At 43.7% G+C, this 529-nt stretch overlaps 1 protein-coding gene across 1 annotated transcript in view; it reads right to left on the bottom strand.

Annotated features, from left to right (window-relative positions):
* Window positions 1-529, bottom strand: part of RGS9 (regulator of G protein signaling 9) — a 45,518-nt gene that overhangs the window by 2,431 nt on the left and 42,558 nt on the right. The window lies entirely within an intron of this gene.

The raw sequence follows: 529 nt of genomic DNA, 5'->3' as shown, positions 1-529 counted from the left end.
ACGGACGCGCACACACACACAAACACATACATACACACAGACACATACACACAGAGAGACACATACATACACACACACATAGACACATACACACACAGATGCACACACACAGACACACACAGACACATACATACACACAGACACATACACACACATAGACACATACACACAGATGCACACACAGACACATACACATACATACAAACACATACACACACGGACGCGCACACACACACAAACACATACATACACACAGACACATACACACAGAGAGACACATACATACACACACACATAGACACATACACACACAGATGCACACACACAGACACACACAAACACATACATACACACAGACACATACACACACAGAGACACATACATACACAGATGCACACACACAGACACATACACATACATACAGACACAGACACACACACAGACACATACACACACAGACGCACACAGACACATACACACACGTACACAAACAGACGCATATACACACACATACACACAGACACACACA

This window comes from Physeter macrocephalus, chromosome 14 (genome assembly GCF_002837175.3).
Source record: "Physeter macrocephalus isolate SW-GA chromosome 14, ASM283717v5, whole genome shotgun sequence".
NCBI classification, from domain to species: Eukaryota; Metazoa; Chordata; class Mammalia; order Artiodactyla; family Physeteridae; genus Physeter; species Physeter macrocephalus.
Note: the sequence above shows the minus strand (reverse complement) of the source record. Positions and strands in the feature narration are given on the sequence as shown.